Source organism: Elephantulus edwardii, unplaced genomic scaffold (genome assembly GCF_000299155.1).
Source record: "Elephantulus edwardii isolate Elephantulus edwardi_28Jun2011 unplaced genomic scaffold, EleEdw1.0 scaffold00010, whole genome shotgun sequence".
Lineage (NCBI taxonomy): Eukaryota > Metazoa > Chordata > Mammalia > Macroscelidea > Macroscelididae > Elephantulus > Elephantulus edwardii.
Window position 1 is genome coordinate 32,426,555 of NW_006399760.1, and position 23,854 is coordinate 32,450,408.

Consider the following 23,854-nt stretch of genomic DNA (forward strand, 5'->3'; position numbering starts at 1 on the left):
GAGTGTCGGAGATAGTGCGATTGGCACAGGACAGAGTGGAGTTTAGGGCTGTTGTACATAGGGTCGCTATGAGTCTCAGGTGACTCAACGGCACATAACAACAACAACATCCATCTGCTTAAATTCAATTGGTATCACATAGATTCTTGGATCCTTATTTTTTGCCAATATCCTCAATGCAGCTTGAGCATCTTCCTTTCTCACCAATGACTTTTTATGATATGCTAATTCTTGAAATATTTCTGTATCAGGCAATTCTTTTTGGTACAGTGACTCTGTATTCCCTCCATCTTCTTTTGGTACTTCCAGGGTTTTTCAAGATTTTGCCCCATGCATCTCTTAGTATTGCAACTTGAATTAGTATTAAATTTGGTATTGAATTTAGCTTTGAATTTGTTTTTCAGTTCTATCAGCTTGAGAAATGCTAAGCAAGTTTTTTTCTTTTTCTTCTCTCACACCAGTTTTTTGTATATTCCATTACAACACTTTGCTTTGTCTTCTTGAGCTATCTGTTGACCTTTTTACTTCATTTTTTACTTTAGCATCCTTTCCCTGTGTTTTGGCTTCTTGACACTCCAGTACAATGTTCACAGTCTCTTCTGACATCCATTTTGGGCTTTTCTTGCTCCTCTGTCTTTGTAATAACCTTTTGCTCTTTTAATGAATAATATCTTGGAAGTTATACCACAATTCAGAGGAAGAATGTGGCATCAGGATTGGAGGAGGACTCATCAACAATCTACATTATGCACATGACACAACCTTGCTTGCTGAAAATGAGGAGGATCTGAAGAACTTACTGCAGAATATCAAGCCTTCTAATATGGATTGTACAATGGACTGCTAAGAGAACAAACAATTTAGTCCTGGAGAGGGTGAAGCCAGGCTGCTCCTTGGAGGCAAGGATTCTGAAGCTCCGTCTAACATACTTTAGGCAGGTTACAAGGCAGGATCAATCCTTGGAGAGGAATATAATGCTTGGGAGGGTGGAGGGACAGCACAGGCGAGGAAAATCTTCAATGAGATGAATTGATCCTGTCAGTGGTGTAATGGGGAAAGGTGTGTCAGAGACAATAAGGCTGGCAAGAGATAGAGCAGGGTTTAGTGCTGTTGTACATAGGGTCACTATGAGTTGCAAGCAACTCAACAGCACATAACAACAACAACAACATATGGATTATATCTCAATATTAAGAAGACAAAATTTCTTACCACTGGACTAATAGTCAATATCATAACAGATGGGGAAAAAAATTGAGTTGACAATGATTTCATCTTACTTGGTTCCACAATCCTTGGTACCAGCAGTCACACGTATTGGGGAAGTCTCCTATCAATGAAAGCTCTCCAGGGTGTTGACAAGCAATGATTTCAAGGTACACCTTTAATTCAAAGAAGTAAAGACCAAGGTACACCTGAATCAAGCCATGGTTATTTCAATCACCTGCTATGCATTCGAGATTGGGATAATTTAGGACAATATGGAATAGAATGACTGAAGAAGAGTTGTTGGTGTTGGAGAAGCATACTGAATATCCCATGGACAGCCAAAAGAACAGATAGATTGACACAATGACTGCAGCCATGGGCCCAAATATGTCAGGGATTATAAGGATTGCAAAGGATAGGACAGGGTTCAGATTTGTTGTTCATAGGATCACCATGAGTTATAGTCGATTCAAGCACACCTACAACAACAATCTACATGTTGAATTTTTCTATTAGTATTCAACACATTAAAGGTATAATTACAGTTCCTGGAAGAGAAATTGAATCAGTACGTGTAACTTTTGAGAAATAAAATTTAAATATTTATAGTGTGCTTTTACTCTTTCTTCCTTTTTTGCTAGCTGAGGAAATCCATTCCACCTCAGTTCCTGGTAACCATAAAGATTCTAATAATTCAGCTATTTATAACTACTCTATACTTCTATAGTTCTGTCTTAACAAGCATGGTGTATCTCCCTTTATCATTACTTGGAATAAGAACTGACTTATAGCAGACCCTCCAGTGGGTTTTTGGAGACTGTAAATTACATAGGAGTAAACTGTCCATTTTTCTTCCTTAAATGGTTAGTGGATGCAAACTTCCAGAGAAAAAAGGTGTTTGTGTTAATAGCTCTACTGTCTATAGACTATGCCATCCAACCTCCTTGAATAAATGTAATTAAACCACAGTAGGCAATTGTGTCTGGCTTTTTTTCATTTATCATAGTGTATATGATATTTGTTCTTGTTGCTGAATGGATTAAAAGTTCAAGCTTTGTATTGTTTATTAATATCCCCTTGTGTGAATGCGTTATAGTTTATCCTTTTCCTAGATGAGAAAATTGGGGTTATATTCAGATTTAGCAATCCAACTAAAGCTGCTATTCATTTACAGGCATTTGAATGAATATTGGTTTTCATTTTTAAAAGATGAATACCTAAGAGCAAAATTTCTAGATCATATAATAAATATATGCTTAGCATTATAAAAAATTGCCAAGATTTTTACAAAGTGACTATATAATTTTGCAGTTTGCTATTAGTAATGAGTATTCTAGCACTAAATCACTTGGTGTTTATTAAAAATTTTTAAGTTTGCTTTTTTAAAAAAAAAACACCATTTAATAGATAGACAACAAAATGAGGATCAAATAAAGGAAACTCAGGGATCTCTGGTGGTTGAAAGGTAAACAATTGTACTGCCAACACAAAGGTATGAGGTTTGAATCCACCAGCTGTTCTGTGGAAGAACAATAGGCAATCTCCTCCATTGTGATTTACTACCTCTGAAAACCCACCAGACGGTCTGCTATGGGTCAGTCTAACTTGATGGTACACAACACTAACAACAATAGGTTTACAAGAGAACTCTGTAGTATAGCCCACAGAAAGTTGTGCTGCTAATCCATAGTGCTAATCCACGTGCTTATCTGTAGTTATACGGAAGGTGGATACTCTCTTCTCATGCAGCTTATAACATAGGACACCCACTGAAGGGTCAGCGATGGGAACAAATTGACTCAACAGCAAAGAGATGAGAAACAGGTATACAAAGAACTCTTTTGATACAGTGGGTAAACGTTTGGTTATTAACTAAAAAATTGTCAGTTTGAACTCACCAATCATTTGATAAGAGAGAAAGATGTGATAGTATATTCTTGTAAATATTTAAAACAAAACAAAAAGAGCTAACACACTGCTTTGTGCATTATTTACCTTCACAAGAATATGTAATGCCCAAATAGCCAACTAGAGTCAAATGGACTGAGAAATTGTGGTACAATTACACAGTGGAATACTATGCAACATTCAGGAGCAACTATTTAAAAAATCACTACATAACTTGGGAGGAACTGGAGAGTGAGCAGTATGTTAAGCGAACTAACTCAGTCTCATATGGACCAATAATGAATAAGACTGTTATTGTAGAAATAGAGCGATAACTTGTACAATGTGTGTGAGGACCCAAGGGGAGGAGGGTGAGAGCAGAGAGTTGAGGATGGGTAGAGGCAAAGTCACACATTTGCACAATTTGGTGGGTGGGTAGAGGGGGGAGGAAAGGAAATGGGAAAGAACCCACAGGGATCTAGAAAGACAGGGTAATGGTGGGCACAGTTCAATGGTGATTCATTTTATAAAACATAATTAATGAGAATGATTGTATGAAATATAGCATGAATTAAGGATAGAGTAAAACACAATGTATACAAACTTTGTACGCAAGCCAATATAAAATCAAAATGTTTTCAAAGCCCCACAAACCCACTGCTTTGTGCTGATTCTGACTCATAGCAATTTTGTGGAGTTCTATACTCTGTACTATAAAGTGGCTATGAATTGGAATTAATTCAATGAGAATGATGGGGGTAGGGAATGGGAATAGATATTAATGTCCTATTGTTTTTTTATTTGTTCCACTGGAGAAAGACAAGGCTGTCTCCCCTTGTTGAGATTCACAGTCTTGTAAGTTTAGGGAGGGTTGCCATGGACTAGAATAGACTACAGGAAAGTATGTTCTACCCCCCGTCCCTTGGGTTAATGGCTAAAGGTGTTGAATACTTTTCCTTACCTTATTTGCCATCTGTATTCCTTAGGTAGTGAAATGACTATTCAAATATTTTGCCTTCTTTTTAAGTAATAGATTTGCTTTCTTATTATGAAGTCTTGAAAACTCTTGTTATAAATTCTAGAATATAAGTCCTTTCTCATATATATCATTTACAAGTGTTTTATGTTATCTCAATGGTGCCTTTCACTGAGAAAAAGCTCTTCATTTTGAGAGCCTCCAATTTATTAAATTTTTTGGCAGGGATATATCGAAGTTATTTTTAGTCAAATCAAAATCATTAAGATATTCTCCTGTGCTTTCTTCTCCTGTCATTTGTAGTATTTAATTTTATATTAAAGTCTACGACCCATTTTGAGCTAATGTTTGCACAAGATGGAATATTTATATCAGGAATCGCTTATTTCTACATCTGGACATTCAGTCCTTCCTGTAACATTTGTTAGTAAGATTCCTCTTCCTCTACTGAACTATATTTTTGTTGAAAATTCACTGTCCATATGTGTCTATTTCTGAATTCTCTATTTTATTCCATCAGACACTCTTAGAAAGAAAAAAATAATTCAGGTTATGTACTTATTTTTAACATGGCTTGAAGTATATCAGCTTTCCAACTTAAACTTGTTGCTTCCACTCTTAAATTACTCAGTACTTGAAATTACGGTTGCCTGAAGTTTCATGCCATACAATTATAGTAAAATGCAAACATCTATATGCTAGATCAAGTGTCCTGATATGCAAAGCATTTTGTGAGAGTTTATGACTTACCACTGAAATATAAAGCTTTAGTTAAAAGGACTAACCAAATTTAGCCTCTTAATAAAGTCGACCCCACTGCATACAAATAGGATTTAAAACAACAACAACAACAAATTAAAAGTTGTTTAAAAAAACAAAAACAAACCCAACATGCCACCATACCAAATTTACCTTTTAAAAAGAATCCCAAAGATATTTTAAGAGGCAGACTTCTTTGAATTCTCTATTTGGAACTGATACATAGTTCATCAAGTGCCCAAACCCAGCGGAATTTCAATTAGCTACCTGCCAAGAGCCATACGAAGCACAGTATAGTTGTAGCCATCTGTTACTGTGACCAAAAATCATTCTGGCACTGGTCCTGATTCCTCTGAGCTCTTTTGCTTCTGCTGATATCATATCCATGGTAACCACAGGGAACCTCTCTATGAATGTCCTAAACTGCAGAGACTATAGAGAAACAGGTAATGAAGGGATTCATCGAAAACACTGATTGCTCTGATAGTGAATGGCCCAGTACATCACACCCAAAATACTCAAAAACAAGTGCTTTAAACTGACAGATAATTCTAAATCTTTGCCAATTCCTACTGTAACCTGGATAGCAAATTTCTCCAATTATGGCTTATATATTTGTTTTCCTTCTGCAGAAAAAGATGTATATGTTGTGATGATTACTAATGTCCATGAAGCAATTTGCTATAGCTCCCTTTACTAAGGAAGTACCCACTACGATTATGCCAGAAATATAAACTGAAGTAAGATGATATCTATGAACAGTGATAGATTGTTATTATGTGATTAAAGTATCATTTCCTCTGCAGCCAGTTACTGATGTGACTGATGGGCAAACTTTTTACAATGTCCTTTTCCATTACAGTCATCTGAAAGAGGGAAGGTGCTGCAAAACCACTGGACCAATCCCAGCTTGAATCAGGAGAATAATTGGTCGTTACTAGCTCTAATTGTTTCCCTTCTCTAGTATACAATTGGCAAGCAAGGCAGTGAGAAAAGCATAGAGGGATTCAAATGCCATCTGAGCAGCATTCTTGGTTGTACACAACAAAATCTACTTAGTTTAAGCAGAAAAGTATTAATTACAGGACTTTAGAACACCCTTAAAACCTTTAAGATATTGAGAATCAAAAGCTAGAACAATTTTCCAGGAATATAATTGTCAGAACTTAAATAGAGTCCAATAAAATCATACTAGCACAACTGGTATAGCATATGTCTTTTAGTTTGTTGTACTGATTCAACTTGTGGATTGCTGTGATGCTGCAAGCTATGCCACAAGTGTGTCAAATGTCACAAAGGGTTATACATGATTGACAGGTTTTTAATAGAGCTCTCAGATTAAGACAGACTAGGAAACAGGGTTGGCCATCCATTTCTTAAATAAAAGGACTCTGAAAATTCTATGAAGAGTAGAGGAACACAGATAGTTATATTTTTAGAGATAGAGCCCAAATTGGAAGTTCACTGAAATGAGGAAAAATAGTGGCAAACATCCTTTAATAATTGGAACATGGAATGTATGACTATAAATGTTGGAAAACTAGAAATCATAAAAAATGAAATGGAACACAACACATGAACATTGACATTCTAGGCATTAGTGAGATAAAATGAACTCATTTTGGCTACTTTGAATCAGATAATTACATGGTATACTATGCTGAGAATGAAAAACAGAAGAATGGTCTTGCATTCATAGTAAAAAAGTCAATTTCAAATTCTATCCAAAAGTACAATGTTGTGAGTCATAGGATATTATTCATACACATACAAAGAAGACTTGTTAATATGATTTTTATTCAATAATAAGCTCCTATATTTAAAGCCAAAAAGGAGGAAATTGGAAAATTTTACCAAATCTTGCAGTTCAAAATTTACAAAACATAAAAAAAAAAAAAAATTTACAAAACATGAAATTGAGATGTATTAATGAAAATTGGTGACTGAAATTAAAAAGTTGGAAACAATCAAGAAGGTATAGTAAGTAGTCTAAACAAGTATGGAGTCGGTGACAGAAATGAGACTAGATATAGAATGATCGAATTTTGTATTTTCAATGATTTATTAATTGCAATTATCTTATTAAAAACCCCACAAATAGTGACTTTACACATGGACCTCATCTGATAGACTGCATAGGAATCAGATTGACCACACTGGTGGAAGGAATCACTGGAGAAGCTCCATATCAGCAGTCCGACTAGGCCAGGGGCAAACTGTGGATTACATCATCAATTGTTCATATGCATATTCAAATTGAGGCCAAAGAAAATTTTTAAAAGTCCATGATAAAAAAATCCATGACAACTGAAATTTGATCTTGAGTCTATCATTCCACCTGAATTTCAAAATCATCTTAAGAACAGATTTGAAGCATTGAACACCAATAATCAAAGACTAGATGACTTATAGATGATATCAAGGCTATTATCCATAAAGAGAGCAAAAGTCATTACAAAAAGGAGAAAGAAAAAAGCTGAAATGGATGTCAGAAGAAACTCTGAAAATTGCACTAGAGTGGCAAAACGAGAAAACATGCTGAAGTAAAAGAGCTGAACAGAAGATTTCAAAGGGCAGCTTGAGAAGATAAAACAAAGAATTATAATGGAATGTGAAGAGAGTTGGAATTGGAGGGGGGAAGGGAAGAACTCATTCTGCATTTCTCAAGATGAGAGATCTGAAAAACAAATATAAGCCTCAAATCACAATATTGAACAATGCTCTGGGCAATATGTAGAATGACCCAGGATGTATCAAAAGAAGATGAAGGGAATACACAGAGTGTCTGTACCATAAAGAACTAACTGATCTTGAAAAATTTTAGAAAGTAGTTGAAGGCATTGGCAAAAAATAAGGCTGCAGGAATCTATGAGGCACTAATTGATTTGTTTCAATGAACAGATGCAGCCCTGGATTTGCTCACTGGTCTATGACAGGAAATTTGAAGGACAGTTGTCTGGCCATTGGATTGGAAGAGGTATGAAAACTATTGAGCGATATCATCAAAATCACATGCAAGCAAAATATTTCTGAAGATCATTTAAAAAAATAGCTAGAACAGTACATAGATAGAGAACTGCTAGAAATTCACGCAGGATTTAAAAGCAGCCATGGCACCACGGATATCACTGCTGATGTCAGATGGATCCTGGCTGAAAGTGAAGAATACCAGAATTTTTTTTTGTAATTGATTGACTATACAAAGGCATTAGACTATGTGGATCATAACAACTTACGGCCAACACTGAGAAGAATGAGAATTCCAGAGCACTAAGTTGTATTAAGGCAAAATCTAGACCTAGACCAAGAGGCTGTTGTACAAACAGAGCAAGAGAACAGTACACATTATAAAATTAAGACGTGAGTGCATCAGGGTTGTATTCTCTCTCCATGCCTATTCAATCTGTATGCTGAGCAAATTATTCGAGAAGCTAGACTCTGAAGAAGAATGTAACATCAAGATTGGAGGAAGACTCATCAGCAATTTGTACTATGCAGAAAACACAACCATGCTTGCTGAAAGTAAGACTTGAAGCACTTGTTGCAGATCAAAATTACAGACTTCAACAAGGATCATATCTCAACATCAAGAAAAAGAAAATTCTTAACACTGTACCAATGGGCAACATTACAATAGGAGAGAAGACTGAAACTGTCAACAACTTCATTTATTTGGATCTACAGTCAACACTCTGGGAGTCAGGAAATCAGGAGACATACTGAACTGGGAAAATCTACATTCAGCAACCTCTCCAAATTCAGAAGCAATTTGGTCAGTTTGAGGACTAAAGTGCATCTGATTCAGGCTATAATCTTTCCAATCACTTGCATTTGAGAGCTGGACAATGGATAAGGATGACATAAGAAGAATCAATGCCTTTGAGCTGTGGTGTTAGGGAAGAGTACTGAACATCCTATGGACAGCCAAAAGAGAAAGTGTAGTCAGAGTGCTCCTTGAAGGCAAAGATGATAAAGCTTGGCCTCACATACTTCGGGCGTGTTGTTAGGAGTGGGTATTCCTTGGAAAGTGACATCATGCTTGGAAAGGCAGAGGGTTGGTGAAGGAGAGGAAGACCCTCAAACCAGACAGACTAACACAGTGATTGCTACAATGGGCTATAGTGTGTCAGGAAGTGTGAGGATTGGCACAGGATAGAACAGGAATCAGATCTGTTCTTCATAGAACTGCTATTGGTCATACTCGATGGCAACTAACAACAACACAACTGGAAAGTTGCTGCCATCCCCACTCTCTGTAGAACATGTGCTCTTTGTTTACAACAACATCAGCAAAATGAGCCCCAGGCAATACTTGTCTCATTCCATAACTCCCCATTCTCCTTATCATTTACTTCAGTATTTGACTCACTTCTGCTTGGTGTAGTTTTCTTTGTTATTTACCCATCTTGTTGTTCTCACAAGTGGACCAATAGGTAACATCATGATAGATAGAGGAAAGATTGAAACTGTCAACAACTTTATCTTACTTGGATCCACAATCAACACACTTGGTACCAACAATCAGGAGATCAGAAGACATATTGTATTGGGAAAGTCTGGAGTTAGGGAACTCACCAAATTAATGAGTCCTCAACGTCAAATTGAGGACTATGGTGCAAATTATCCAGTTGATGATCTTTTTAATCACTTCCTTTGTATCTGGAGAGCTGGTGGACTCACCAGAGGTGAACAACGAATAAGGATGACAGAAATAGAATTGATGCTTTCAGGGTGTTGTGTTGAAAAAAGAATACTGAATATTCCATGAACTCTATTAAACAAGCAAGGGGCATGTGGAGATGACCATATCTGACCTTCACCAACTTTCAAGGGAGAATTGCTTCCGTTAACAACACCCCCAAGCCAAAATTAATCCCCGTGAGGTCAGACAGGTCCCTTACAGGGTGAGGATGAGTCTTATAGGAGTTGTTCATCTTAGTTAGAACAACAAAATTCATGTATGCACAAACTTGATTTTGACCAATAGCTACACAACCAGAACTCACAAAATTTTAAATTGTGAATTAAATTTCTACTTACCCTCTGATTTGTAGAGCTTAAGTCACTTGTTTGTACTTTTAGAGCAAAGGAGGCTAATAGTGTAAAGGATTTAAGGATGTAGCTGATGCTGTGCAAAACTGTAACTGAGAGAGTATGTGGATGATATTTCTTTTTAAAAGCATCATACACTCCATCTTTACCCGATTTATCTATTGTGGCTTTTTGGTTAGGTTATACATTCAGGAGAAATGGGGAGAATGAAAACTAACATGAGACAAGGTTGGAGGGAATCTAAGTGCCTGATGACTTTGTTCATGCCTGAAAATACCATTTTCCCAAGTAGCAAGGTTTATTTTTAAAACCACATTTGACTTCTCGGCATATTCACACATTCAATGTTGACAATTAAGAAAGACTTCTATTCCAAAGACTTCTATTCCACTCCTTAATGACTTTCCATAACCATACACTTATCTAGCAAGTTTCATCATAAAATAGTACTATACCAGGAAGGATTAAAAAGAAAAAATATCCAGCGCTGGCTGAAAATCGCCTGTGACTTTATCCATAGCCACTGGTGAGAGTCAGCACCCAGAGCCATCAGGGGCTTTAAGCTCATTGCCCACTGCTGTGGTGTGGACAGCTGAAACCCAGACCCCAACAGGCACCTGGGGGGGGAGGGGGGAACACCCAGACTCTACTTCATGCTCTGCTGGAGAAGGAGGGGCAGTCTCCTGTACCAGTCAGATCCAGTTTGACGGTACACACACACACACACACACACACACACACACACACACTTTTTCTTCTTCTTTTTTAAAAAAATACTACTTCAGCCGTCACGGCCCTCTGCCCGGGGCAGGCTGCCCTCGGCCCCCAGCTTGGGGCGAGCCGTCGCGGCCCTCGGCCCCCTGCCCAGGGCGAGCCGTCGTGGCCCTCTGCCCAGGGCGGGCTGCCCTCGGCCCCCTGCCCGGGGCGAGCCGTCGTGGCCCTCTGCCCAGGGCGGGCTGCCCTCGGCCCCCTGCCCAGGGCGAGCCGTCGTGGCCCTCTGCCCAGGGCGGGCTGCCCTCGGCCCCCTGCCCGGGGCGAGCCGTCGTGGCCCTCTGCCCGGGGTGGGCTGCCCTTGGCCCTCTGCCCAGGGCGAGCTGTCGTGGCCTTCTGCCCAGGGCGGGCTGCGCTTGGCCCCCGGCACAGGGCGAACCGTCGCGGCCCTCAGGAGCAAGAAGGCAAGCAGCTGTAACCCAAGACCACCAGTCAGGTGATAAAGCGTCCTCCCTTCCCCCCTTTATATCTACGCCCCTGTTCAGCATGAAGAAGCCAGAGAGTCGGCATCCAATTCCCAAATCAATAAGACAGTTGGTTTAATTACTATTGGAAAATGCTTGTCATTCCTCTGTAGCATCTGGTCCCCACTGGACCCTCATCATTTCCTTCACCTGCTCCCCCCACCGACTCACCTGTGCAGTTCTGCAACTGCATCCTGGCCCATCCTCACCCTTCTGTCCCCAACCCTCACCTCCTTGTACCCCCAATATGTTTTTCCCAATAAAAAACAATATTTAATAAAAAAAAGAAAAAATATAATGCATAAGGCTTATACTTTAGCAAAAGTTCTTGCACACTTACCATGTTATATGGACTTAAAAAATAGTTATTGTGGATGGGATTGAGGTATACCATGACGAGTAAAATGCAGTTTCTGCTTGCAGCCATATCCAAGACAGACTTTTTCAGTGTTCCATGACAGTCAGTTATTTACAAGGAGTTAAGGAGAATAGAGTGTATTGAAACCAGCTGGCAGCTCATGTAAGTCTTCCTGTAGTGGATATTTAAGCCAGATCTTTAAGATGAGTAAGATTTAACCACAGAAAGGCACTGCAGTCACAGACAATAGCAGGAGCTAAGGTACAGAAACAGGAAAGAGGGTGCTGCAGCGTGCAGAGTGACAAAGTTGGGAGAAAGCATATTAAAAGGAGTTTCTTGAATGTAATGAATGTAAGAGAGGCTGAAAAGAAAGCAAAGCTTCAGGAAGTTTAGACATTATTGTAAGAAATGAGATACCTTTAAAGAGTAATCATCAGGGGTGGCATAATCTAAATTGCATTTTAGGGAGAGCAGTCTGTCTGCAATTTAGAGGAAAGATTACAGAGGGATAGGAAGTGAATCAGTCATTCAAGGATAATGGTCAGGACCCAATGACAAAAAGGAAGGTGTAAATACTCAAAGAGAACATTTTCCCAAATTAGTAAGTGACTATGAAGTGATGGAGAAGAGGAAACTAAGATATATTTTAAGAAAGAAGTACAATTTTATTCAAGGACAACAAATATTTCCATCTTGGGCACTGAGTTTGAGGACATCTGTCTATGCATTCCTAAACTGATTTGATAAGCATGTGCTGTAATATATAAGGTTCAAAAGAGAATGCTTCAAGTTTTATCTTGAAGGCCACCAGCTGCCAATGGTTGCTGGTCCATGTGTTCTGTTCTTGTCAGTGCATTTCCAGCACTGTCAGCGCTGTGTTGGGAGACCTGGGTCTTCAGAACCTCTTCCATGCTGGAGTTTGGGCCACAGGGGCCTTGTGTGGCAGCAGCACAGGAACGAACCCCTGAATGGACTCTTCCTCAGAAGTTTTGTTAACCATCAGCAACTGGAACATGTTCCTCATTAATATTTGTCTGTCAGCATAATCATCCTATCGTCTCACTGCGGTGTCAGGGGCTCAGCCCTGGATCCCAGTCTTTTCAATGGCTTTGAGACAGTTAGAAGTACCTGTTCTTGAGCCTAGTGGGCCTCTAGGCAAGATCTCTACCCATTCGGATGTACCACCAGGCATTCCGTTATGATGATGTCCTAGAGGACCCAGCACCCATAGTTCCTCCTTCATCAGACATGGGCAGCATCCCCTGGAAGCTAGTGATCCCAGAGCGCAAGCACGAGCCCCTCACCAAGGTGGAGGGAAGAGAAACCAGTGTGCCCTCCTCTGCTATGACCCTGTCATTGGCCTCTGACAGTGTAGACCAGGTCCCAGTGGTGAAGGCTAAATCTACTCATACATCACTAATTTTCTGATCCAGGAGAGCAATCAGCCATTTGAATAACAGCCAGGGCTGAAAGATGCTTCCTACTACCCCTAAGGGCCTCACCTGTGAGGAGACCGAGTACCTTCGAGTGTCAGAAGCACTGCAAAAACTAATGGTGCAAAGTGGAGAGATCATAAAGGAAGAGATGCAGCCTGTGGCCACGCAGTCTACTTCAAGCAGCAGCCCTGACTAGCCCCCTAAGCAGAAATCCAGAGGCTGGTTCACTTCTGGTTCTTACTCAGTCCAAATTCTGGATCATGGATTCTGGAAGTGGAGATAGGGACAGAAACCCATTAGACAAATGGAGCGTCTTTGGACCAAGAACCCTCCAAAGTCTGATTCAGGAAATTTTGCCACCTAGGCCTACAGAAGGATCCCAGAAGCCCTCCCCAGTGGACCTGATCAGTGTGCAGGACCCCCACAAGGCTGAGGACCCAGCGAGCTGCTTTCAAGCCTTCCAAGTTGGACATGTCAGTGATAGAAGAGAAGAAATGAGCACCTCAAACCTCATGACTTGAACGTGCTCACATCCACTGGTTTCTAGAGTTTTCTATTCTAGGAAATCTGGATTGACGGTATCTTTTTCTCCATTCCCCTTTTACCTTGGTTCTCACATCAGAAAATTATATATTTTAACAACAACCTATTAAACCAAGACTAGAGCTATAACCATAATTGACTTTTTTTTCATAATACCAGAACATTTATTGCATAACTAAACAGTGGACTTCTCAAGATGAACTGAATGCTGCAACAGCTGCCCGCTTGGGTTTCAGTGTTGTTCCTTCTCGGAATCCAGGCCTGAATCTGCGGTCAACAATTTTTAGGTACCTCATACGACCAGTACTGGCAGTATTTCACCTTTTATCCTTGGCTCTCCAGTTATACTTTCTTTTGCACTTGGCAGGATAGCCACACTTGCCACAGGTGGACTTCTGGGAGTGGTAGGCCTTAGAGCCACAGCAGCAGCACAGTGTGTGTGCCTTATTGCGACGCTTTCCAAACAATGACGTTCCCTTCATCATCTTGCTTTTGCTGCCGCAACCAAAACATAATTGACTTTTGATAAACATTAGTGTCAAGCTTGTCCTTATTGTATGGAAGAAGCCATTTCATATGGCATTAATTTAGACTAAATTGTCTCAGAAATGATGTAACAGGAGACCTTATGACCTATTTTTACATTACTTCCCCAAGACAAGTGCTTTAATCATGGCTTCCTAGGTAACTGTTTGTATTACTCCAAACCCAAGGCTTCTTGATTGCTTTACCACAATCAACACATCCTGGAGTAGATATATTCACCAACTCGGTTACACAATCCAGCACTGGGACGGTACTGTGTTCTGACTTAGCTGGTTCGGATGACTATGACTGTACAATTAGCAGTCAGACCGGTGCTGAAACTGGCCTTGTTGGCCTAGTCTCTACCCATTTCTTAATGTAGATCCTCTTGGGCCAATGCTATGGAGGGACACTTCTATTTCATGTGTATCACAGAGGAGAACACTAGTCTTTCAAGTTCTTTTTTGCACTTTAAGATTAATTAACTCCAATTTGGTTGAAAACATGATAAGGGAGAAAAATCATTGTGCTGGTTTGATATTAATGGTTTTGTGGTGTTGTTTTTTTTTCCAAAGTGAATATCCTAACTACAGCTAGATTATAGCCTTGAGGATTTCCTTGTTTAGCCTAGGGCTCAAAACCATTTTCTTCTGGGAGGTGTAGAAGAAATTAAAATTTTCTATAAAGAAAGCATTTTCACCCCCAGTGAGCCATTTATATATAACTTATTGAAGAAAGGAATATATATATGAAAGGAGTATTTTAAATGCTGCCCTTTGTGTAAATGTTCAGTGACTGTTTAGAAAACTCTCTCAAATATCCGCTGTTTGGGGTTTAGATGTTATCTCTGTAAGGAGCTGGCTTTTCCACAGAGACTCTGGAGTCTAGATTACCAGAACAATTAGTTTGAGTCTTCTGTTATACTTTTGTTTCGACAATAAAATCCTTACTACCTTCTAAAAAAAACAAATAAATAGAGAAAATGTACAAGGATTGAGCAGGGAAAATGTTTGAAAGTAATTCCTAGCAAAAGATAGGTAAAAATCTTAAAGATAGCTGAAGCACAATAAAATAGAGATCACTAGAGAGCAAAGGAAGAAGTCTGGAGAATAACAGTTTTAGAATAACAGAGTAGACAATGAAGAACACAGTCTAAAAAAGAATCAAAGTAAGATACTTTAAAATATGCTTACATAGAAAGTTGAGAAAAGAGATACCATTTGATCTAGCCATCCTACAATGAGTTATATAACACGAGGAAATAAGATCTTCAACGTAAACAGACATTGTCACATCCATGTCTATCAAAGCATTATTTACAATTGAAAAGAGCTGGAAACAACCCAAGTGTTCATTGATAGATGGCTAAAGAAACTATAGTTTATTCACACAGTGGAGTATTATGCATCACTTAAAAAACTATCAAAAATTTGTGAAATATTTGGCAACATGGATTAATCTAGAACAAGTTACGTTAAGTGATATAAATCAGTCATAAAAGGACTACTAATAAATCACTAATATAAAAAGTTAAGGAAAGATTTACATACAGATATAATCAATCTTTTTTTTTAAATTTAGGATGTTTATTTTTCATTTCAGTGAACATCTACAGAGATTTTGGGATTCCATTCATTCATTGTTGCACCCTTCTGCCCGCACAATCTTAAAGAGTTAACAGGGATGAGACGGGAAGGAAAAGAAATCAAATCTGCTGTCCAGGCCCTCTCTAAGGTGACTGAATTTGAATAGATCTTGTAATGAGTTACACTGATCAATTTTAAGTAATGTTGTACAAAATGTATACGAATAATTGAATGAAAGCAAATACCATCAGCAAACTTCCAATCAAATAAAAATGGGAAAAGGCAAGATGATTTGTAAAGTTATACCCAAAGAAAATAAAGTATTAAAAGATACTGAGAAATGAATGCTCAATCTCTACAAAGGTGCAGAAGTAAAGAATGTCAATGAGAGAGGGATCTATACATTGCTTGTTGTTGATGTGTTAAGTGCCGTCAAGTTGTAGACGATTCATAGCGACCCTATGAATGAAAGACCTGAACACTTGAATAACTTTCATCATTTCTCCAAGTTCATAGGGTTTCCAGAGGCAAGCTATTTTGGAAGTGGAAGGTCAAATTACGAGAGCAGTAGTCACTAAATCGGGTAAAATGGAAATTGCTGGTGAGGTTAGGGGAGAGGATTTTGGTTGACTTAGGAGATCTGAAGTCCTGAGATAATCTAGATTGCTTTTCAAAACTATTTTATTTCAAATTAAAGGGTAGAGATAGAAATTGTTAAAATAGATTAAGATTCATGAGAAGATTTCAGTTGTATAGGAAGGGTTCTACCAGGTTTGTAGGCTGAGGCAAACACTTAACAGATAAAGAAAGACAAATTAAACAATGGGGATAATTAACAGATTCACGTTTCTGAAGAGGTTAGATGGTGTAGAGTCTAAAACATAAAGAAACTCTGCACTTGAATGCATCAAAGGCATCAAATCTTAAATCTGCAGTAAATGGGAAACCAACAAAAGATCAAAAGCATAGGCAGAAATTCACCACAACAAGATTTTAACAGTAAATAACCTAATTGCAAAATGGGCACAGCATATAAACAGACACTTCACCAAAGAAGACATTCAGATGGCAAACAAACACATGAAGAAATGTTCAATCCCTAGCTCTAAGATAAATACAAATCAAAACAACTATGAGATATCATCTCACCCCAGTAAGAATAGCAAAATTTAACAGAACAGCAAACATCAAATGCTGGCAAGGTTGTGGAGAAACGGGAGCCCTTATTCAATGTTGGGGGAGTGTAAAATGGTGCAACCACTCTGGAAGGTGGTATGGCACTTTCTCAAAAAGTTGCAAATAAAGATACCATTTGACCCAGCAATTCCACTGCTGGGAATATACCCCAAAGAGACCATAAACGACATCCAAACAAATATATGCATATCCATGTTTATCACAGCTTTGTTCACAATAGCAAAGAGCTGGAAACAACCCAAGTGCCCATCAACAAATGAATGGATAGAGAAGCTCTGGTATATTCACACAGTGGAATACTATGCAGCATTGAAAAACAAGGAACTCATGAAATATTATACAAAATGGATGATCCTGGAGGACATTATGCTAGGTGAAATATCTCAGTCACAAAAGGGCAAATATTGCATAGAGTCATTGTTGTAAAAAGGGACTGACATCGGGGTTGAGGAAAGACAGAGAAGGAGGGGTGGAATGATGCATACTGCATTAAAATAGATGAGAGAGAGAACTTTTAAAAGGGATATATGATTGGGTATTATCATTACAGGAGTCCAGAATGAAGGCTGCACAATGAAGTGGACTTAGGGGGAGGTATTGCATAACAATGAAAGAGTTTTTCTATTACTTTTTAAGGAGAAGAGTGAATGGGGGAAGGGCAGGGAGAAAAGAGCAACAATGAATGATTGGAAACCCTAAGTCTCTGTAAACTTTCATTAAAATTAATTTTCAAAAAGCGTAGACAGAAATTTAAGGTTGTTTCTACTCCTCAAAGACTTAATTTGCATGATAGAGGAGGAGATGGTTGTTGTTGTTGTTAAGGGCCATTGAATCAAGTACAACTCAAAGCAACCCTATGATCAACAGATCTAAACCCTGTTCTGTTCCTGTGTGCCATCTTCACACTTCCTGACACATTAGAGCCACTGCAGCAGTCACTGAGTCAATCCACCTGGTCGACAGTCTTCCTCTCCTTTGCCTACCCTCCATCCTTCCAAGCATCATGTCCCTTTCCAAGGAACATAGCAACATACAACATGTCCAAAGTATGTGAGATAAAGTCTCTTAATCCTTTCCTCCAAACAGAACTCCATCTGCACCCTCATCAAGACACTTTTGTTCTTTTGGCTGTCCATGGAATGTTCAGTGCTCTTCACAACACCATAGCTCAAAGGCATCAATTCTTTTTCATCCCTAGTAATTGTCCTGCTCTCAAATGCATAGCAAGTATTAGGAAATATCCGGGCCTGAATCAGATGCACCTCAAGCAATCAAACTGGCATCATTGCTACTCTAAATTTGGAGAAGTCCCTAACTAGACTTTACCAGTGCAATGTGTCTCCTGACTTCCTGACTGCTAGAACCAAGGGTGTTGTGGATCCATGTAGGATGAAGTTGTTGACAGTTTGAATCTCGTCTCCATCCATCAATATGTTGCCTATTGGTCCAGAGGCAAGAATCTTTGTTTTCTGGACATTGACATGTAATCCATATTGAAGGCTGCATTCCTTGATCTTCTGCAAAAAAGTGCTTCAAGTCCTCACTTTCAACAGCGAGGTTGTGTCATCACAACCTTGGAAATGTAGAGGGTATTTATATAGTGAAGGTCAAAAGAAATGTGATGACCCTCTGGAACAACTTTAGGAAGAACAGGGAGAGGCAGTTAACAAAGAGGAGAACCTTAAATGTGTCATGGATACTAAAGCTGGAATTAAGTACATTCCAGCAACTCTTGGCCATTCAACGCAGAAGCAGAAAGAGTCAATTAAGAGGCAGATTGGAAATGAGGTCCCCAAGTTATGTGACAGAATCACATGCATAACTAGTAGGATGCTTTAGGCTGGCTTATGGAGAGAAGCTGATGTTTGGGGATCAAAGGACAGACTTGATGGGAGCAGGGAATAGAAAGTTCTACTTTTAGTCTTTCCTCTCAGCTTTCTGCTTCTGCCTGAATGGCTGTGCTTGCTACAATAGTTACAAAAAAATAAACTGGAGAAGGGAGATAAAAAGCATGTGCAATGTATGAAAATTCTTCTAACATTTTTCTTAAGAGATATAAATTACCTAAATAATCCCCTTACTAAATAAGCCGTTTTAAATTCTAAGGCTAAGAACAAAATTATGACTAAATGTTTAATTAATGTTTATTATAGCTCATATATTACTTGCAGAAAGGTCAAATTTATGATAGAATGAAGTAATATTTTTTAACATTCTTTGGGTCTGTTTTATCGTACACCAGGGCCCACAGTATAATAAATATTTTCGATAAATTTGCAAGACTCTCATAGGCAAAGCTGTGTGAAGCTGAGAGAATAATAGACGTCAATTCAAATGAGTTTCCATGAACCTTAGGCAAGTCATTTCATCTCTCTGAACTTCAGTTTTCTGACTTATAAAGTAAAATGTAAGGATAAATCTTTAAATATTTTCTATGTTAAAAAAAGTTTTGAGCATAATTTTACATTTTCTGTTACGATAGCATTTATAAGCAGCCTTGGTAGTGCCATTCTTAAGCACTGAGCTGCTAAACAAAAGGATAGTGGTTATAATCCACTGAGCTCCCTTGAAGAAAAATGTGACAGTCTACTACTGCAAAGATTAAAAGACTGGAAACACTATGCGGCAGTTTTACTCTGTCATACAGTGTTGTTGTGAATCAGAATAAATGTAACAGTTTGTTTTGCTTTGTTCTTATGGTTTAAAGAATATGTAGGTTCCTTTTCTTTTATGGCATATTTTTAACATAAACCTCAATGACAATATTGCCGCCATGAGAAACAAAACCCCTCTACCACAGCTGTGGTATAGCTTCTCCACTCTCTAACAACATATACCCTTTGCAGGTTTCATAACAAAGAAAGAATTTAGAGATAACTCATTCGCTATCTCATGACCATATCCTTCCACGCCACAACTAAACTACTGTCATCAAGTAGATACCAACTCAGGTGACTTTCTGTCAAGTTTCTGAGGCTGCAAATTTTTATGGGATTGTACCAGTACCATGTTGTTTTGGTTATTACTGTGGTGTAGTAGGTTTTGACATCAGGGAGTGCTATACCTCCCACTTCATTTTTGTTTCTTAGAAACATTTTGCTTATTTGGGGTCTCTTTCCTCTCCAAATAAACTTGACAATTTCCCTTTCAGTCTCCTTAAAAAATTAATTTGGTATCTCAATTGGGATTGCATTGAACATGTAGGTTGCTTTTGGTTGTTATGTGCCATCAATTTACCTGTGACCTATAGCAAGCCTATGTACAAAGTCCTAAATCCTGCTCTATCCTGTGCCAATCTTATTGTCTCTGACACACCTATCCCCATTACATAGTCACTGAATCAATCCATCTCATCAAGGGTCTTCCTCTCTTGCACTTTCCCTCCACCTGCCCAAGCATGACATCCATCTCTAAGGACTGGTCCCTCTTTGTAACATTTCCAAAGTAGGTCAAACAAGCTTCAGAATCCTTGCCTCCAAGGAGCAGCCTGGTTTCATCCTCTCTAGGATTAACCTGTTGTGCTTTTGGTAGGATTGCCATTTTAACAATATTGAGTCTTCCTATCCATGAACAGGGCACATTTTTAGGTATTTGAAAGTCAGTTGGGTCCTACCTGAGGGTGAGCCTTTAGCTTGGCACAGTTGGATCCTGAAGGGTAAGTGTTTTTATTTACTTGAAAACTGGGGCTAAACTGTTTTGGTGTCTCTAATTGTATTAGCAATCAAGTGTAAGCTGATTAACTGTCTCTGATTTCATTTACAATCAGTTCTGAGTGGGAAGTTGATTATCTGATCTCCTTTACAATCAGTTGTGAATAGGAAGTTTTATGGCATTATGGTTTGAGAAAGCACTTTGTATTAATTCCTTTTTTTTTTTAATTTGTTGAGGGCTTGCTTTATGCCCTAATATGTGTTTAATTCTATAAAATTTTGTCAGAGTAAAGTCAATTGAGTTTTAATTGGGTGCAGTACTCTGAATACACCCACAGGTCAAGTTCGCTGAATGTGTAATTTAGATCTTCTTCATCTTTGTTAAGTTTCTTTTGAGTTGCTCTATCCTTTGGTGAGAGTGGTGTGTTAAAGTCTACTACCACTATTGTGGGGTTGCCTATTTCTTTGTTAAATTCTGTTAACAGTTGTTTATGTATTTAGCAGGTCCATCATTTGGAGCATAGACGTTGACCAATATTCTGTGTCTTCTTGAAGTATTGTGCCTTTAATCATTATATAGTGCCCTTTCTTATCTTTTATGGTGGTTTTCATTCTGAAGTTTATTTTATCAAAGATTCATATTGCCATTCTTTGTTTCTGTGGATGCCATTTGCTTGGTATATTTTTCCCCCTAGCCCTTGATTTTGAGTCTGTCTTTCTCTTTTTTTCTTAGATATGTCTCTTGTAGACAACATATTGATGGGCTTTGTTTTTTATATTTTTGGGGGTTTTTTTTTATCCATTTTGCTATTCTTTTTCTCTTGATTGATGTGTTTACTCCATTCACATTAAGTGTGATTATTGACAGGCCAGGTTTTACACTGCCATTTTGTTGTGTTTCTTTTATTGTTATTTCTTGTTACTATGGTCTATGCATTTTCCTTTGGTTTCTGGGTGTGAAGGATTTCTTGAAAAGTTCTTGTAGATTTGGTCTTCCTTTCACAAGTTCCTAAGTTCTTTCTTTTCTGCAAAGCATACAATTTCTCCTTCGTATTTGATAAAGAGCTTTGCTAGGTACAGGATTATTGGTTGACAATTGTTTTCTTTCAACTTTCTGTATATAACATCCCATTGTCTTCTTGTTTGCATAGTTTCTGCTGAAAAATCACTATTTAATCTCATTACTTTTTCTTTTCTAGGTGTTTTTTTAAGGCTGCTTTTAGGATTCTGTCCTTAGCTTTTATTCTGGAGAGTTTGACTATGACATGTCTCAATGTTTTTCATTGTGTTTAATCTATTTGGTGTATGCTGAGTTTCCTAAACATGGATTTCCTTGTTCTTCATAATACCTGGGAAGTTTTTTCCTATTATCTCTTCCATAATTTTTCCGGTGATTTCCCTATCCCTCTCCTATTCTGGAATTCCATTTGTATGTATGTCGGGCCTTTTTTTTTTAATCTGATAATTTCTCTGTTTCTATTCTATTTTTACAGTTATTTACTGGCAAAACTAATCCTTTTCTTGTAAAAATTCATGTAACATATTATGTATAACATCTTCATATTTTTTTAACTCATTTTAATGAAAATTTACAGAGACTTAGGGTTTCCAGTCATTCATTGTTGCACTATGTCATTCCTTTTGATGTCATCCCATATGATTCTTATGTTTTCTTCATGTCTCATCCCTGATTTTTCTTCTAGGATGTTTCTGTTGAGGTTCTTGTCTTCCAGCTAGTTGACCCTCTGCTCCATCTCTTCTGTTCTACTTTTTGTCCCTCCAGTATGTTGGACACTTCTGCCATTTAGGTCTTAATACTCTGGATCGCACTTTTATGTATTTCTGTTATTTCCATTACTGTGCTGTCTGTACTCTCTTTATCTTGTGATGATTTTTCAAGTTTTTGTACTTTTTATCTATAGACTCAATTCTTCCATCATTTGAATTTTCTTCCATAGTGTTCAAGTTCCTTCTCATCAATATATTTCTTCTGGCCCGTGTCTCTTGAGTGTTTGTTTTCTTAGTGGTTTCCATTGTTTCTTCCATCATTTGTACCTTCTTCTGTAGCTGTTCAAATAACTATTCATAAATATCTTTCTTCTAGTTCTCTACCTCCAGGGTATTCACTTTATTTGTGGCTTCCATTGTTTCTTCCATCATTTGTACTTTTCATAGCTGTTTAAATATCTACACATCAACATGTATCATCTGCCTTCTTGATGCTGGGGTATTTATTGGGTCTGCAATATTCTCTGCTTTTTTTGGAGAAGGCTTAATTTGTTTTCTCACAGTGTTTGAAGCTGCCTGATGCTTTCTCAACATATTATGACTTTTTTTCTTGATAAGTATTAGGCTGTTTTTATTATGTCTGCATGATTTGTCAGTAATTCTTAGATTTATAATGTCATTGATTAGTTGCCAAGTTAAAATGTTCAATCTCTGGGGTGAGCCACTCACTCTACAGAAAATCTTTTCTGGGAAAATTTGCCTTTCTTAAGGTCCTTCCGGTTCTCTCTCTCCTGGACAACAACCCTCCAGGAATCTCACCTTAATATAGTTCCTTGTCTCAAACGCTGTTGTCCTCCTTCCTTTATGGAATGGTATGAGACAAGGTGCTGCACTCAAGCAGTTTCTGTTCAGGGGGATTTCAAGTTAGCTCTCTGTTTCGTAGCTCAATGTGCCAACTGAAAAAGCTGAGAAAGTCTTTCCCCTGCTTGTGGCTCTGTGTTCTAAGCTCTGTTGTCCTTTCGGCCCTTTGGATGGCCCTGCAGCTATGGAGGCATTGATCACCAAATGGGGGGGAATCCATATGCAGGGAAATTGAAGTCCAGGCTCCTCACAAACACCCAAAAGAGCTTGCTCTGGGCAGCAGTGTCTCACTTCCTGCACTTTCTCTCCTGAAGCTTAATGTCTTCCTTTGTCTCCAGAGTGGTGCAAAATCAGGGCCGCCAAATTAGACAGTTTGTATATGCAAGGGTTCCAAGTCAGCCTTCACCAAGGCTGTGCTGTAATGTGGGCATAAATTGTGGGCATACTGTCATGCTGCTGGCACCACAACTAACCTTTTCGTTAACACCCCAAAATGAAGCATGCTGAGGTTCCAGGGTGCACCACTTAATGGAACTAAGCCCTTGTTTTCAGTGAGTGGATGCTCTGCAGCAGTCCCCACACATCTCAACTTATGTTTGTCATTGAGGATAACAGAACATGCATTAATTATCTATTACAGTATCTGTGAACTAAAGGCTGGAAACTCACTAGAATGTGCCTGATACATTGAATAGCATGGTGTGTATGTACTGATTAAAGCACTTCATCATCTGCATCTGCCATTCAGCTGTTTCTCCTGTCCCTATACGAAGATTCAGCAGGATCCACAGCTTGCTTTAAATTGACCAATAGTTACAGAGCCATTTTAAGTTGTAAAGCATACACTAGATT

The 23,854-nt window shown here is 38.5% G+C and overlaps 1 protein-coding gene and 1 pseudogene across 1 annotated transcript in view; one reads left to right on the plus strand and one right to left on the minus strand.

Annotated features, from left to right (window-relative positions):
• CCDC148 (coiled-coil domain containing 148) overlaps positions 1 to 23,854 on the minus strand; it is a 314,203-nt gene that overhangs the window by 219,764 nt on the left and 70,585 nt on the right. The gene's annotated exons all lie outside the window — the stretch shown is intronic.
• Positions 12,580 to 13,459, plus strand: LOC102861929 (annotated as a pseudogene).